General features: G+C 39.5%; 1 long non-coding RNA gene across 1 annotated transcript in view; it reads right to left on the reverse strand.

Moving 5' to 3' along the window:
- LOC129531950 (uncharacterized) overlaps positions 1 to 16,134 on the reverse strand; it is a 218,669-nt gene extending 202,535 nt beyond the window's left edge. Inside the window, exons 1-2 of the long non-coding RNA XR_010129697.1 lie at positions 16,059 to 16,134; positions 6,406 to 6,486 (exon numbers count right to left, since the gene is read on the reverse strand). This is a non-coding gene — a long non-coding RNA (uncharacterized lncRNA). The remainder of the gene's footprint in view (positions 1 to 6,405; positions 6,487 to 16,058) is intronic.
- Positions 16,135 to 16,619: the final 485 nt, after the last annotated feature.

Below are 16,619 nucleotides of genomic sequence, written 5' to 3' on the forward strand. Positions count from 1 at the left end.
AAACTCGGAAGCTGGGTTCATTTGACATATCTAAAGTCCCTTCTGAGTGGCCAAAGCCAGGGAAAAGCTTTTAATCAGAATGAAGATAAATCCTGAAGATAAGGGACACTATTCTTCCCGGACAAAATGTACCTTAGGCAACTAGGTTCCTGTGGGAGTGTTTGAGCTCATTGCTTGTGATGTGCAGTGGTCCCATAGGCAATCCTCAAAGAAGAACACAGGGGGAATCTTGCTTAACCCAGGGGGCCCCATGAAAGGCTGCCCTCCCAGTGCCTTAAGCACCCAGGACTCATGGGTTTTGCCAAGATGCGTAAGAGGGGAGAAGCAACTCGTAGGTGACACCTTGAGGAGTAATCCTCATTGGGCAGCACACCACATCCAAAACATCTTTCACTTTCAGCTTAAAAAGAACTTAATTTATGGGCAGTTATCTATGTAAAACCACATCTTCCTTCTGAAAGGAGATATCAACCTATGGAAACTCCAGTTGGATTCCTAGGCAATACTTATGGGGCCACCTCCTGTCAATATCTAGAGAAATAGTCTTAACCCGTGAAGACACCAAACTACAATGGCCAAAATGAGATACTTTTGAAATACCTAAATTAGTTTATTTACACACACAATTAGAAAAACAGCTCTAAAATTAAACAATAATTGGGAGAGTTACTTCCAATGGTACTTAGACCTTTTCAAGAGAGGCTCTGACAAAGTTCTTTCCCTACAGGAAGAAGACAAAAAGCTCCCCAAAACCACTTCTGAATTAAAGACAACTGCTTTAATATGCAACAAATGTTAGGCTGTGGTGAGCTCAGGTAATTGAGACTCCAGAAGCAAGTAGAACCGATGTATTGAACAGGGGAACTTCTAGGGGATTAAGGATATAGATGACTGTTAAAGATCAGCATCCCCCTAATTCTGTCCTTCACATTACAATCTCTAGGTTCAATCATCTAAACCCTGCCACTCTTCTGCCTCTGGCTTCAGATGAGAGGGCACAAGATTGCAAAATCTTAACCAACCGCTTCTCTCTCCCAGAACAGACCTCCAGGAGACTCCCCTTCCTAGCACTGATGTTGTTTGGTTTACACATGGATCTAACTTAAAGGATGAATCTGGGACTTACTGTGCAGGTTATGCTATAGTATTTTTAATGGGAGAAATAGAAAGTGATTGCCTTCCAGGAGCCACATTCACTCAACAAGCAGAATTGGTAGCATTAATCAGGGCCTGTCAACTGGCAAAAGGAATAACTGCTAATATTCATGCAGGCAGCAGATCTGCTTTTGGAGTTGCTCATGATTTTGGAATGCTATGGAAACAAAGAAGGTTTTTAACCACTTCTGACCAGTCTGTAAAAATTGGACACCTTATTTCACAATTGCTAGAAGGCTTATTATTTACCAAGATCACTGCCCATTATTAAAATCCCAGATCATCCCAAATCAGATACTCCAGAAAGCAAAGGAAATCAGCTAGCTGATAAGGCAGCAAAAAGAGCTGCACTAAATGCATCTAAACAAGAAAAGTAATCTATATTAACTTTTAAAGAAGCACCTGAAATTGACAAAAAATGAGCTAAGTACAGAGCTCCAGAAGCTGAACAGGAAAATTGGAAGACGAAAAGGAGAACATACTCTCCCAAAGATGAGGTGTGGTGTGGGCCAAATAATTTACCTATGCTTCCTGCTGAATTACAGTCGTCATTTTTAACCTATAGACATGATTCAACTCATTGGAGCCCTGATGAAATGGTTGCTTGGGGAAAACAATACTTTCAAAAACCATCTCTGATTATAGCTCACAAGGTATACGATCACTGCCATGTATCTGCTCAAAATATAATCTAGGGAAACCTTTACACAGTTCCTGAGGACATTTGCCTTTAACTGAAAGCCCCTATGAAGTACGACAATTAGATTCTATTCAGCTGCCACCGCTGCAAGGATACCATTATGTTCTAGTGATTATTTGCATGTTTTCTCATTGATTAGAAGTCTATCCATGTAGAAGAGTGACTGACTGACTGACTGCCTTAGCAGTAAGTAAAATTCTTTCAGGAAAGATTATTCTGACTTGGGGAGCTCCCTTAAAACTCCACAGTGACAGAGGTACTCATTTTACCAGACAGAAAATTCAGTCAGTATGTAAAAGTTGGCCTCTCCTCTAACACTTTCATTGTGCGTGTCATCACCAATCATTTAGATTGGTGGAGCATACAAATTGAATAATTAAGATTCAATTGGCAAAAATAACAGAAGTTTTAAAGATTCCATGGCCAAAGTCTCTTCCATTGGTTTTTCTTAACCTAAGATCAGTCTCATTTAGAAAATGTCAGTTGTTGCTATAACTGGCAAACCTATGAATCTGTCCCCATGGAATTGTAACTCCTTAATTGTAAAGGGAGACATGTTCCCTTATTGTTATTACCTTATGAAACAATTAACTAAAAATTATAATCTAGTAAAAGATTATTAGAGACCTCTCAGGAAATGAAGAATTAAAGACTCACAGTCTTTAACCAGGGAATTTTGTTTATTGGAAATGACATATTTTAAAAGACTGTTTCTGACCGAAGTAGAAGGGCCCTTCCAAAGTGTCCCTTACTAAACCTCGTGCTGTTAAATGAGAAAGAATAGACTCCTAGATCCATGTTTCTCATCAAAAAAGGCTGTATCTCCTGAGTGGAATGTTTCCCCGGAAGATGACTCTCAGCTCAAGTTAATGCCAGGTTGAAAAGAAGATGATATCTGATGTAGACAGCTAAAACCCAAGGCTTCAGACCAGGTCTATATCTGAACAAATGCTTAATATTAACATTCATTAATAAATAGATGATGAAGATTTTCCTTTACAAGCTCCCACTAAACTTCTTTTTATTCTTAGTTCTCATGTCTTGGTTCTGCTATCACCAGCTGTTGCCCTTGAAGCAAACTTCTCTTTGCAAAGTGCCCAAGACTATGCTAAAAGATTACAAAAATATGCTTGTTGAGTATGTGGTCTCATGCCCTTTCTAGTAGTTTTGGCCAATTATGGTGGGTATCTCCCAGGAAAAGATTGGATAGAATATCAGAAATATATCTGTGTTTCTCAAAAATAGTCATCGATGTTTGACACTAGTAGGGCTAAGGATAATGTACATGACTGGCCTATTAATAATACTTTACGCAATAAAGATCATAGTAAGAGCTTCTCGGTAAAAGAAACTAGTCCATTAGCTTTCATGCTGGTACTGTCCCTCCTGAGAGATGAAACAACCAGACTGCCCCAATTGAGAGTTGAGACAAGTCAATTTTAGAATGATACAACACAAATTTGGGATGGTTTTATCTGGCTTGCCCCCTTCTTTGGCCAGCTCAGTCAGCTTGTCCCCTTATTTTGGGAACAGAGAAATTATACCAAAAATACCTGGCCCAATAGCACTAGAGATAGAGTACTGATTGGCATGCCACCTAATGGGCACAACCACCAGGTATTCATTGGTTAGTTCCAAATGGAACATCTGGGCTTTGTGGCACTAACTTATGGTCACAGTTACCCCCAAGATGGTTAGGCGACATTCCTTGGGATATGCTTGGGCACAGGGTTGAGTAGTTCATACTCTGCTAAAACCTGCAAATTTTCCTCATTCGCAATTTCATAGGGTTTGTTCTATGTTTCACGGGTATGACCATTTATTAGCGTTCATCTTCATACTACAGCTGGGTATTGAGGATGTCATTTGGTGTGTAGAGGCCCTAACCAATGATACATAAAGGCCCTAAATGATAGCCATATGGGTACTTCATTATTAAACAATGAAGTTACTCTTGTGAGAAAGGCTGTATTACAGAACTGTATGGCTTTAGACACACTTGCTGCAGCCCAAGGGGGAGCTTGTGCTAACGTAGAAACTGAGTGTTGTGTCCAAATCCCTGATGAATCAGGTAACATCACTAAATTAATGGCTGATATGAAAACCCAAATAACTGACTTTTCAGATCTAAGGCCCTCTCCAAATGATTGCCTAAGCAGCTGCTTTAGATCTGAGAAACTTGGTGGCAAAAGTTGTTACTTATTCTAGTAATTATAATTATTTGTGGTGTTTGGTCCTGTTTTTGTCTACACTGCTGTTACAGCATTTGTTTGCAATTGAACCAATGGACAACTGAAAAGTCTGGAATAATAGTCGCTCAAAGAATTTCTTTGATTGAAGAGGCAGTCATGTAGCCTCAATCAGGTTTCAGGACCATTTCTCCCGTGTTTGCTTTATAATTCAGCTTTGGTCCTTTCCAACTTTCCCCCTCATGGGACATGACTTCCTAGGAATGAGCCTTCCTAGCAATGTGGAATTTTGACCTACATACATGACCTAAATACATGATTCTTCTGCAATGCTTTCTCCAAAAGATTTTAAAGAAATGGGTGAAATTGAAATGAAAATAAATTTTAGGACTCTCTGAATTTATTATGCCAAGGGGAAGTTAAGCCCTGGAGACTGAGGCATGCAACATGTTTGCAACTGCTGTTTCTTTCTTTCTTTTCCTTTTTTATTTTATTTTTGTAGAAATGGAGTTCTCACTATGTTGCCCAGGCTGGTGTCAAACTCCTGGGCTCAAGCAATTCTCCCACCTCAGCCTCTCAAAGTGCTGGGATTACAGGGTGAACCACCATGCCCAGCCTGCAGCTTCTGTTTCTTCTGTTATAGATTAACTCTCTTCTTCATTGTTCTTGCTCTGTAAATGACCAGGAAAGGCCAGAAGCCAGGCTTTCTATCCTTCCAATCACTGATTTTTGTCATAGATTAACTGCCTCCTTTATTGTCCCATACCTAACTCAGACCAGGTGGCGCAAAAGACCCCATGACGGTTTGACTGTTATATCTTTATTGTGGAATGTTAAATATACCTTTCCCAAAAGAAAAATCACCTCAGCTAATCAGATGGTTGTAACTATGCTTTAAGCCTTATATAGAAGGATATTGAACTTCTGTGAGGCTTCTCTAAACTTTATCTATATAAACAATCCCAAAGTTCTATACCTCAGAACGCTGACTTCCATTCTTTGGAATCTGTGCTTCCCAGATGGCCGTCCTCCTTCTTTGTGCTTGAATAAACTTTTTAAAAACGGATTCTGACCCTTTCGACTATTTTAGGTTGGCAGACAGAATCCGGATTCAAAATAGAAGCCAAAATCAGGGAGGTTTATCTCAGAATTAAAAAGAGATCCCTGGTGATTTCCCCAAATGGAATTTAAATTCCACTTTGGCCTTACTGGCCACTAGTCTCATGAGGCAAGGAAGAGGGGTGAACTGAGCGGGTTGCTCAAGTGTCCTTGTTGTATGTTGTCCTGCCCCAAGTCATGGGGCTGCTGGGCTGGAAAAACAACATACAAGATCAGGGATTAAAGCAGACACATGATCCTCCTTAAGCTCTGATGCATGCTAAATCCATTCATCCATTCAGCAAGTAGTTACTAAACACCTTCCATGAGCCTCACTCACAACACACTAGATAGTGAGAAATTCATTACAAAGGAAAGAACTATGGGACCATTAGGCTCCTCAGTTCACCCTCACCCTGCCAATCCCTTACCCACCATCATTACTCCCTCTTAAAACCAGCAAAACACTGATCACATTTCTGTATCCCCAAATTTCCACTTTAGTACCCTGTTCCCCATAGAACAACAGCCAAACCACCTAACATAGAAGACCAGACCCTGGACCACATGCAACTATCTCCCCATACCCTTCTTTCAACCTGAGGCCTGAACTAGAGCCAACCAGCTTCTCTCTTTCATACAGGTCTTTGTGTATGCCTGAAAGTTCTTTTCTCCTTCTCCATCCACCTTCCTAACCTTCCAAAGCCAGGCTGATTGTTACCTTCTCTGGAAATCCCCCCACAGAGCTGGATTAAGGCTCCTACAGTGTGCTCTTATGCTCCACTGTATTATGCTGTCACATAATTTATGATACTCTATTGTTATTACAAATGTAACATGCAGCTGTTCCTCCCCATCCTTGTTTTGTTTTGCTCTCCTCTAACATGGCTCTCATGATATAGCTTAGTAATTACCTCTTTAACAGTTAGTCTATTGCTGGAAAGTAGAGTCCAAGAGTCACCCACTTCTGCATTCTCCAGCCCTGCAAGTTGCCTGGCAAGTGGTAGGTAATTTATGTATATGTATTGAGTTGGGTAGGGGAGTCATGGGGAGAAGGGAGAAGAAAATGACAGCCAGCAGTTAGATTTGGTCATTTAATTTGCAATTCCAATTTGAGAATTTCAATCATTGCAAACATTCTTAAATTCAAAATAATTATAAAGTTTCAGTGAACTTAGTTTCACTCAAAAATGCAAGGTAGGTAAGGAGGAGGGTGAAGTGAAGGGAAGTAGAGAGCAGAGCAACAGGGACAACAGAACGCACCTGGGTAGAAAATCGTGGCTGTCACCTGTGTCACTTTGTCTTCTCCCTTTGGCTCACAGCTTCCCACCATACAGGCACCACCTGTACAGGTACAAAGTTAGTCAACTCTATGATCATATCAATATTAAAAATGTATGAAAATGGACAAAGACAAGAAGGAAAACACAAAGGTGAATTTGCTATAGTACATTGATTCTATTATAAGTTGTTTACTATTTTTTTCATTTCCTTTAAAGACGTGATAACAGCATTCTTTGATTTGACAATAGATAGAACAATAGCCCTTAAATGAAAATGGCAAAGCTGCCAATAAATCAGCACTGAGGTTTAAGTGGTTGATAAATGATTTTACGGGTTGTTCCTCCCAAGATTTCACTGAGATTGGAATAATAAATCCTTCCTGCTATATTTCATGAAATAGCATGAGTATAGGAAAACCACTTTGGGGTAAGCCTTTCCCAAAAAGCCCCCATTATCTCTAGGGCAATGCTTACATAGGAAGATAAAATATACTTTTTTCCCCAACATCTCTGACAAAAGAGAGTAACATAACATAACAATCAATACTGACTGTAAGTTATTTGTTGAGAATGATATAAAAACAGAAATTTTTCTTCAAAGGAAATGACTTTGTAATGTTTTGACTCTGCTATTAATTTGAACCCCTTTGTAAAGAAAGCACATGAGCTATGAATTCACAGCTGGACACAGTGGGCATTATAGCAACAAAGTATGAGTGACTGGCAAGATGGTTGAATAGGAACAGCTCCGGTCTACAGCTCCCAGTGAGATCAACGCAGAAGGTGGGTGATTTCTGCATTTCTAACTGAGGTACCTGGTTCATCTCATTGGGACCGGTTAGACAGTGAGTGCAGCCCACAGAGGGCAAGCTGAAGCAAGATGGGGTATCGCCTCACTCAAGAAGCACAAGGAGTTGGGGAACCCCATCTCCTAGCAAAAGGAAGCCATGAGGGACTGTGCCGCAAGGAATGGTGCACTCCAGCCCAGAGACTACACTTTTCCCATGGTCCTTGCAACCCACAGACCAAGAGATTCCTTCGGGTGCTTATGCCACCAGTCCCTGGGTTTCAAGCACAAAACTGGGCAGCCATTTGGGCAGACATCAAGCTAGCTGCAGGAGTTTTTTTTTTTAATACCACAGTGGCTCCTGGAACACCAGCGAGACAAAACCATTCATTCCCCTGGAAAGGGGGCTGAAGCCAGGGAGCCAAGTGGTCTAGCTCAGCGGATCCCACCGCCATGGAGCCCAGCAAGCTAAGATCCACTGGCTTGAAATTCTTGCTGCCAGCACAGCAGTCTGAAGTCGACCTGGGATGCTCAAGCTTGGTGGGGGAGGGGCGTCCACCATTACTGAGGCTTGTGTTGGCAGTTTCCCCTCACAGTGTAAACAAAGCTGCTGGGAAGTTGGAACTGGGCAGAGCCCACCACAGTATGGCAAAGCCACTATAGCCAGACTGCCTCTCTAGATTCCTCCTCTCTGGGCAGGGCATCTTGGAAAGAAAGGCAGCAGCCCCACTCAGAGGCTTATAAATAAAACTCCCATCTCCCTGGGACAGAGCACCTGGGGGAAGGGGCGGCTGCGGGCGCAGCTTCAACAGACTTAAACATTCCTGCCTGCCAGCTCTGAAGAGAGCAGCGGATCTCCCATCACAGCACTCAAGCTCTGTTAAAGGACAGACTGCCTCCTCAAGTGGATCCCTGACACCCATGCCTCCTGACTGGGAGATACCTCCCAGCAGGGGTCGACAGACACCTCATACAGGATAGCTCTGGTTGGCATCTGGTGGGTGCCCCTCTGGGATGAAGCTTCCAGAGGAAGGAATAGGCAGCAATCTTTGCTGTTCTGCAGCCTCTGCTAGTGATACCGTGGCAGACAGGGTCTGGAGTGGACCTCCAGCAAACTCCAGCAGACCTGCAGAAAAGGGGCATGACTGTTAGAAGGAAAGCTAATAAACAGAAAGGAATAGCATCAACATCAACAAAAAGGACGTACACGCAGAAACTCCATCCAAAGGTCAGCAACATCAAAGACCAAAGGTAGATAAATCCACAAAGATGAGGAAAAACCAGCACAAAAAGACTGAAAATTCCAAAAACCAGAATGCCTCTTCTCCTCCAAAGGATCACAACTCCTCACCAGCAAGGGACAAAACTGGATGGAGAATGATTTTGACAAATTGACAGAAGTAGGCTTCAGAAGGTGGGTAATAACAAACTCCTCTGAGCTAAAGGAGCATGTTCTAACCCAATGCAAGGAAGCTAAGAACCTTGAAGAAAGGTTAGGGGAGTTGCTAACTAGGATAACCAGTTTAAGAGAAGAACATAAATGACCTGATAGAGCTGAAAAGCACAGCACGAGAATTTCGTGAAGCATAAACAAGTATCAATAGCTGAATCGATCAAGTGTAAGAAAGGATATCAGAGATTGAAGATCAACTTAATGAAATAAAGCATGAAGATAAGATTAGGGAAAAAAGAATGAAAAGGAATGAACAAATCCTCTAAGAAATATGTGACTATGTGGAAAGACCAATCCTACATTTGATTGGTGTACCTGAAAGTGATGGGGAGAATGGAACCAAGTTGGAAAACACTCTTCAGAATATTATCCAGGAGCACTTCCCCAACCTAGCAAGACAGGCCAACATTCAAATTCAGGAAATACAGAGAACACCAAAAAGATACTCCTCGACAAGAGCAACTCCAAGACACATAATTGTTAGATTCACCAAGGTTGAAATGAAGGAAAAAATATTAAGGGCAGCCAGAGAGAAAGGTCGGGTTACCCTCAAAGGGAAGACCATCAGACTAACAGCGGATCTCTCTGCAGAAACCCTACAAGCCAGAAGAGAGTGGGGCCAATATTTGACATTCTTTAAAAAAAGAATTTTCAACCTAGAATTTCATATCCAGCCAAACTAAGCTTCATAAGCAAAGGAGAAATAAAATCCTTTACAGACAAGCAAATGCTGAGAGATTTTGTCACCAGGCCTGCCTTACAAGTGTTCCTGAAGGAAGGACTAAACATGGAAAGGAACAACCGGGATCAACCACTGCAAAAACATACCAAATTGTAAAGACCATCGACACTATGAAGAAACCACATCAACTAATGGGCAAAATAACCAGCTAGCATCACAATGACAGGATCAAATTCACACATAACAAAATTTACCTTAAATGTAAATGGGCTAAATGACCCAATTAAAAGACACAGACTGGCAAATTGGATAAAGAGTCAAGACCCATTGGTGTGCTGTATTCAGGAGACCCATCTCATGTGCAAAGACACACATAGGCTCGAAATAAAGGGATGGAGGAGTATTTACCAAGCAAATGGAAAACAATAAAAAAAAGGAGGGGTTGCAATCCTAGTCTCTTACAAAACAGACTTTAAACCAGCAAAGATCAAAAAAGACAAAGAAGGGCATTACATAATGGTAAAGAGGTCAATGCAACAAGAAAAGCTAACCATCCTAAATATATATGCACCCAATATAGGAGCACCCAGATTCATTAAGCAAGTTCTTAGAGACCTACAAAGAGACTTAGACCCACACACAATAATAATGGGAGACTTTAACACCCCACTGTCAATATTAGACAGATCAATGAGACAGAAAATTAACAAGGATTCAGGACTTGAGTTCAGCTCTGGACCAAGCAGAGCTAATAGACATCTACAGAACTCTCCACTCCAAATCCACAGAATATACATTCTTCTCAGCACCACATTGCATTTATCCTAAAATTTTTTTTTTATTTTTTTTATTTTTATTTTATTTTTTTTTTTATTGAACAGTTTTATTCTGTTTTAGAATAAAAACTTTGCTTTAATATTGTAAGGTGTACTGCAGGTATGCCATGCTGCCAGTTATTGCTGGGGCACAAAACGCCCCAGTCAGTGATTCGGAGGGCTGGGAAAACACATAAACTCATAATTTCAGAGCAAGTAGAACTAGTATTTACAGTTTTCTTTCTTGAAATTGGCCTGGGACATCTCAGTCTACACATGTACTGCCATGGTACTTGCTTTGATGCTCTGAATGCCTCAGAACTGTGTTCAACATCATGATTTGTGGGCCCTCTAAGAGGTTTTGTTGTCAACATGCAAGCAAACAGCACTAAACAATATCATCTAAACTATGGCTGCCAAGTACTGGATCTTCATAATGAAACCAAATTACAAAACACTGCCTTGTAGAGCTATACAAAAGATATAAAATTAAAATAAAAAATGTCAACCAGCCTTAAATATTCCAATTCTCCTACAGTGCAGTTTCTATCTTTATCACTACTGAATGCTTTAAGGAGAAAGTTAATAAAACGATCAAAATATTAGATAAAATTAAACACATAATTGGAAGTAAAACACTCCTTAGCAAATGCAAAAGAATGGAAATCATAACAGTCTCTCAGACCGCAGTGCAATCAAATTAGAACTCAGGATTAAGAAACTCACTCAAAACCACACAACTACATGGGAACTGAACAACTTGCTCATGAATGACTACAGGGTAAATAATGAAATTAAGGCAGAATAAATAAGTTCTTTGAAACCAATGAGAACAAAGACACAATGTAGCAGAATCTCTGGGACACAGCTAAAGCAGGGTTTAGAAGGAAATTTTAGGACTAAATTCACACAAGAGAAAGCAGGAAAGATTGAAAATTAACACCCTAACATCACAATTAAAAGAACTAGACAAGCTAGAGCAAACGAATTCAAAAGCTAGCAGAAGACAAGAAATAAGTAAGATCAGAGCAGAACTGAAGGAGATAGAGACACAAAAAACCCTTCTAAAAAATAAATGGATCCAGGAGCTAGTTTTTTGAAAAGATTAACAAAATAGACTGCTAGCCAAACTAATAAAGAATAAAAGAGAGAAGGATCAAATAGACACAATAAAAAATGATAAAGGGGAGATCAACACTGATCCTGCAGAAAGTACCATCAGAGAATACTATAAACACCTCTACGCAAATAAACTAGAAAATCTAGAAGAAATAGATAAATTCCTGGACACATACACCCTCCCAAGACTAAACCAGGAAGAAGCTGAATCCCTGAATAGACCAATAACAAGTTCTGAAATTGAGGCAGTACTTAATAGCCTACTAACCAAAAAAAAAGCCCAAGACCAGATGGATTCACAGCCGAATTCTCCCAGAGGTACAAAGAGGAGCTGGTACCATTCCTTCTGAAACTATTCCAAACAACAGAAAAAGAGGGAATCCTCCCTAACTCATTTTGTGAAGCCAGCATCATCTTGATACCAAAACCTGACAGACACACAACAAAAAAATAAAATTTCTGGCCAATATCCCTGATGATCTTCGGTGCAAAAATTCTCAATAAAATACTGGCAAACCGAATCCAGCAGCACATCAAAAAGCTTATCCACCACAATCAAGTCAGCTTCATCCCTGGGATGCAAGGCTGGTTCAACATACACAAATAAATAAACGTAATCCATCACATAAACAGAACCAATAACAAAAACCACATGGTTATCTCAATAGATGCAGAAAAGGCCTTCAACAAAATTCAACAGCCCTTCATGCTAAAAACTCTCAATAAACTGGGTACTGGTGAAACGTATCTCAAAATAATAAGATCTATTAATGACAAACCCACAGCCAATATCACACTGAATGGGCAAAAACTGGAAGCATTCCCTTTGAAAACCAGCACAAGGCAAGGATGTCCTCTCTCATCATTCCTATTCAACATAGTGTTGGAAGTTCTGGCCAGGGAAATCAGGCAAGAGAAAGAAATAAAGGGGATTCAAATAGGAAGAGAAGTCAAATTGTCTCTGTTTGCAGATGACACGATTGTATATTTAGAAAACCCCATTGTCACAACCCAAAATCTCCTTAAGCTAATAAACTTCAGCATAGTCTCAGGATACAAAATCAACGTGCAAAAATCACAAGCCTTCCTATACACAAATAATAGACAAACATAAAGCCAAATCAGAGTGAACTCCCATTCACTACAAAGAGAATTTAATACCTAGGAATACAACTTACAAGGGATGTGAAGGACCTCTTCAAGGAGAACCACAAACCATTGCTCAAGGAAATAAGAGAGGACACAAACAAATGGAAAAACATTTCATGCTCATGGATAGGAAGAATCAATATGGTGAAAATGGTGATACTGCCCAAAGTTATTTATAGATTCAGTGTTATCCCCATCAAGCTACCATTGCCTTTATTCACAAAATTAGAAAACACTACTTTAAATTTCATATGGAACCAAAAAAGAGCCCATATAGCCAAGACAATCTTAAGCAAAAAGAACAAAGCTGGAGGCAGCATCACGACGCCTGACTTCAAACTATACTATAAGGCTGCAGTAACCAAAACAGCATGGTACTGGTACCAAAACAGATATATAGACCAATGGAACAGAACAGAGGCCTCAGAAATAATGCCACAAATCTACAACTGTCTGATCTTTGACAAACCTGACAAAAACAAGCAATGGGGAAAGGACTCCCCATTTAATAAATGGTTCTGGGAGAACTGGCTAAATGTATGCAGAAAGCTGAAACTGGACCCCTTCCTTATACTTTATACAAAAATTAACTCAAGATGGATTAAAGACTTAAAGGTAAGACCTAAAACCATAAAAACCCTAGAAGAAAACCTAGGCAACACTATTCAGGACATAGGCAAGGCAAAGACTTCATGACTAAAACACCAAAAGCAATGGCAACAGAAGCCAAAATTGACAAATGGGATCTAGTTAAACTAAAGAGCTTCTGCACAGCAAAAGAAACTATCATCAGAGTAAACAGGCAACCTACAGAATGGGAGAAAATTTTTGCAATCTTCCATCTGACAAAGGGCTAATATCCAGGATCTACAACGTAAATAAATTTACGAGAAAGAAAACAACCCCATCAAAAAGTGGGTGATGGATATGAACAGATACTTCTCAAAAGAAGATATTTATGTGGCCAACAAACATTTTAAAAAAAACTCATTATCACTGGTCATTAGAGAAATGCAAATCAAAACCACAATGAGATACCATCTCATGCCAGTTAGAATGATGATCATTAAAAAGTTAGGAAACAACAGGTGTTGGAGAGGATGTGGAGAAATAGGAATGCTTTTACATTGTTGGTGGGAGTGTAAATTAGTTCAACCATTGTGGAAGACAGTGTGGTGATTCCTCAAGGATCTAGAACCAGAAATACCATTTGACCCAGCAATCCCATTACTGGGTATATACCCAAAGGATTATAAATCATTCTACTATAAAGACACATGCACACATATGTTTATTGCAGCACTGTTCACAATAGCAAAGACTTGGAACCAACCCAAATGTTCATCAATGATAAACTGGATAAAGAAAATGTGGCACATATACACCATGGAACACTATGTAGCCATAAAAAAGGATGAGTTCCTGTCCTTTTCAGGGACATGGATGAAACTGGAAACCATAATTCTCAGCAAACTAACACAGGAACAGAAAACCAAACACCGCATATTCTCGCTCATAAGTGGTTGTTGAACAATGAGAACACAGGGACACAGGGAGGGGAACATCACACACCCGGGCCTGTCAGGGAGCGGGGGGATAGGGGAGGGATAGCATTAGAAGAAATACCTAATGTAGGTGATGGGTTGATGGATGTGGCAAACCACCATGGCACATGTATACCTAGGTAACAAACCTGCACTTTCTGCACATGTATTCCAAAACTTGAAGTATTAAAAAAAATAAAATAAAAAAGCCTAAAATAAGATAAAATTTTTTTAAAAAGCAACAAAGTATGAATAATTTGCACTATTGTCCAATTCTACAATAATTTCCCCATAGAGATTCCTCTGACAAAAAAAAATCCCATTAATTTTTCAATTCCTCATTGTAATTCTTCTTTAAAGAATATAATTTGCGATACAATAAAACAAATGCGTATGTTTAAAAGTTTAAACCTATCTTCAAAGTTCCCTGAAGATTCATTCTCTTGTTTGACATTGACTTGACTACTGTAAGTAAATATTTCAAAAATTTTAAATATCCTTTATAAGGAAGCACATAAAGTGTCTTATCTTAGCCCAAAATGCAAACTAAAAAGCAGCTCCATGCCATGTTTGCTAAATGTCATCACTTAGATCTCTAACTCACCAACCAAGACTTGAGCAAAAACACAAATAGACCCAAACAAGACTTTGTAAAGAGATTCAAAAAAATATTCAGGCCTGAAAAATGTGTTCCTGCCCACATTATTGGCCCAGCAAATACATCCCATCTGGGCAAATGATCAGAGAAGTGCTGAAAAGAAAAAAAAAAAAATTAACCTCCTCAAATGTCTATAATTCTGAGCATTGAAAACTATTTTTTGCTTAAACCAAAGAGGTTTGGCTTCTTAAGATTTTTATGCAAGCCTTGCAGGGTACCTAGAGACCGAACCCGGAATAATTCACCAAAAGTAAAAATTTCTTATTTTCTTATGTTTTATTTTTAAGATATGAGAAATTCTGATGTCTAGTGTAATCTGTATCTTTATTTCTTTTAATATGAAAATAATGTGAGTTTTTCCTTTAAGATTCTTAAAGTAAATGAGAAGCTCCAGAAAAATGTGTTGTGCTTATCCTGTGAATTTTTCCCTAAGCACAGGCCAGACTGGAAAACTTGGAATTAAATGTGTTAAAGACCCCCGACAGATTAGAATGGGAATGGGTTCTTAGGGGAGGCATATTTGGGGTTGATTTTGATCAACTATTAACAGCATTGCATGGACTGGTTTATCAGAAGAACTGGCAAATCTTCTCACAAGGCCCTGAGGCAGTGAAACCAAAACAGCAAGTTTATACAGCAGAGGTACCAGGAAAGCCAGGTGAGGAGGTTGACCCACAAGCTATGGGGTGGTCTAGGTGGGAAGGGCAAAGGAGACAGTCATGACACTAAGAAGTGACAAGCCTGGAGTTTGAAGGAGTGGACAAAAAAAAAGAGAGAGAGAGAAAGGTTTCTGAAAGAATAATAGAGGACCCAGAAATAAATATTTCCCACATCTTATGTTTATCAAGAGTATTCCCACTGATATCACCAGGAATGAAAACATAAACATCTGCTTCAAACATAATCACTGCAAAGAATTGGAAAGTGGCTGATACAGGCTCCTTCTAGTGGTTCGCTGGAGTCTATAAGAGCAGAACAAGAGATAAAGAAAAACTCCTCCTCAGGTTACAGTTACATGTTCTCTTTGCCCTTCCCACCAAACACTGATTTGCAGAGGTCATTGCCTAAGCAGCAAATATGCTATTCGTCAGGTAATAAAGGCAAAGTTAAAGATACAAAGATAAAAGAAGCATTTTTAAATTTACAAAATAGAACGAAGAACCACAAAATAGGGTCATCAATGTCAAGCAATTAATAATTTCCTAAACAAAGATAACCCTGGATTTCAAAAGCACACTCGTCAATTACAGACAGACTAGCCCAAAAGATGACTAAGGGATAATATCTGGAATATAGGTTACAGAATGCCTTTCAAATGTCTCAGATACACACATTCCAGAGTACCATGAAAACTAAACAAACAAGAAAGCAACACTTAAACACCCGACATTTCCCAGAATTTGTATAAAATAGCATGCTAACTCACTCTGGAAAGCACAGCCTGCTTATCCTTTCAGATATAGAAGGGAAGATGAATCTGTTCACTGCTTTCTCTCTTCTACCTCCCCCTGAGTGTTCTCCACATTTAAGAGAAGATTTTTTCTAAAAAGTAAAATACTCCTTGGCATTAGGAAGAGCAGCATACTTTGCATTCTTTTTTTTCAAAATTGAATCAAAATCTCCTTTGAAAACAAGGATTGTTCTATTTATTTGCTTTGTATCCTCTATGGTCAGAGCTCTATGAAAGAGAATCCAATCAGTTCTGCAACAATAAACAGGATGTCTAGGAAGGTATCACAAAAATCCTTAAAGCACAGTTAATTTTAAAACTTATTATTACTATTAATTATTATTAGAGAAAGGATCTTGCTCCATTCCTCAAACTAAAGTGCAGTGGCACGATCATAGCTCACTGTAACCCCATATTTCTGGATTCAAGAGATCCTCCTGCTTCAGCCTCCTGAGTAGCTAGGACTACAGGTGCATGCCACTATGACCAGCTAATTTTTTTTATTATTTTTTGTAGAGAGGGGGTTTCACCATGTTG

The sequence above is a fragment of the Gorilla gorilla genome, chromosome 11 (assembly GCF_029281585.2).
Source record: "Gorilla gorilla gorilla isolate KB3781 chromosome 11, NHGRI_mGorGor1-v2.1_pri, whole genome shotgun sequence".
NCBI classification, from domain to species: Eukaryota; Metazoa; Chordata; class Mammalia; order Primates; family Hominidae; genus Gorilla; species Gorilla gorilla.